The sequence below is a fragment of the Pristiophorus japonicus genome, chromosome 11, assembly GCF_044704955.1.
Source record: "Pristiophorus japonicus isolate sPriJap1 chromosome 11, sPriJap1.hap1, whole genome shotgun sequence".
In the NCBI taxonomy this organism is placed as follows: domain Eukaryota; kingdom Metazoa; phylum Chordata; class Chondrichthyes; family Pristiophoridae; genus Pristiophorus; species Pristiophorus japonicus.
The window spans coordinates 149,287,157-149,288,623 of record NC_091987.1 but is presented as its reverse complement, the minus strand read 5'-3'; positions in this window follow the sequence as shown (position 1 = coordinate 149,288,623).

Genomic DNA, 1,467 nt, shown 5'->3' with positions numbered 1-1,467 from the left:
CTTCATACCTATGTAATTGGCTTTATTTACGTTTAAGACTCTAGTTTCGGACTTAGACAAGTCACTCTTAAATGTAATGTGAAATTCTATTGTATTATGATCAGTCTGCCCCAGAGGATCCTTCACTATGAGATTGATAATTAACCCTGTCTCATTACACAATACAACATTTAAAATAGCCTGTTCCCTGTTTGGTTCCATGACGTATTGTTCTCGGAAACTGACCCGAAAGCATTCCATGAACTTGTCCTTCAGCTTGCCTTTGCCAATTTGTTTAGTCCAGTCTATATGAAGATTAAAGTCCCCATGATTATTGCATTACCTTTGTTACAAGCTCCTACTATTTCTTGATTAATATTCTGTCCAACAGTATAGCTACTGTTAGGGGGTCTATATACTACTCCCACCCGTATTTTCTGCCCCTTATTCCTTATCTCCACCCATACTGATACTACTTCCTGATCTTCTGAGCTGTGATCCTTTCTCCCCACTGTCATTATGTCATCCTTTATTATCTGGGCTACTTCCCCCTCCCTTTCCTTTACTATTCTGCCTGTCTTTTCAAAATGTCAAGTACCCTGGAACATTTAGTTCCCAACCTTGGTCACCTTGCAACCACGTCTCTAATGGCTATTGGATCAAACCCATTTATCTCTATGCCAGTAGTTTGTCTATCTTGTTACAAATACACAGTGCATTCAGATAATGAGCCTTTAATGTAATTTTTTTCCCCATTATTTCCTGCTTTGACCTTATTCTCTGCTGCAATGTAACCGTTAAACTCTCTGTCCCTTTCCGTCACACTGTTTATTTTTACCCAAATCGCTACACTGCTCTATTGCATTGACCGTTCTCTTTAGATATCTAAATTTCTCCTCACCTGACCCCCCTCCTCCCAGTTTTTAGTTTAAAGCCCTCTCTACAGCCCTAGTTATTCGATTCACCAGGACCCTAGTCCCAGCACGTTCTAAATGGAGCTCGTCCCGACGGAACAGCTCCCTCTGACCCCAGTACTGGTGCCAGTGTCCCAGGAACCTAAACCCATTTCTCCCACACCAGTCTTTGAGCCATGCGTTGATCTCTCTGATCTGCTTGACCCTCTTCCAATTTGCTCGTGGCTCAGGTAGTAATCCAGCGATTATCACCCTTGAGGTTCTGCTTATTAATTTAGATCCTAGCTCCTCAAACTCCCTCAGCAGAACCTCATTTTTAGTTCTACCTATGTCATTGGTTCTTACATGAACCACGACAACTGGATCCTCCCTCTCCCACTCTTCTTTTCCAGCCGCGATCCTGGCAGGCAACACAGCCTTCGGGACTTACTTTTGGGGCTGCAAAGAACAGTATCTATCCCCCTGACTATACTGTCCCCTACCACTACCATATTCCTTCCTACTCCCCTCACTTGGATGGCCCCCTGCACCAAGATGCCATGGTCAGTTTGCCCATCCCCCTGCAGTCCTTTTA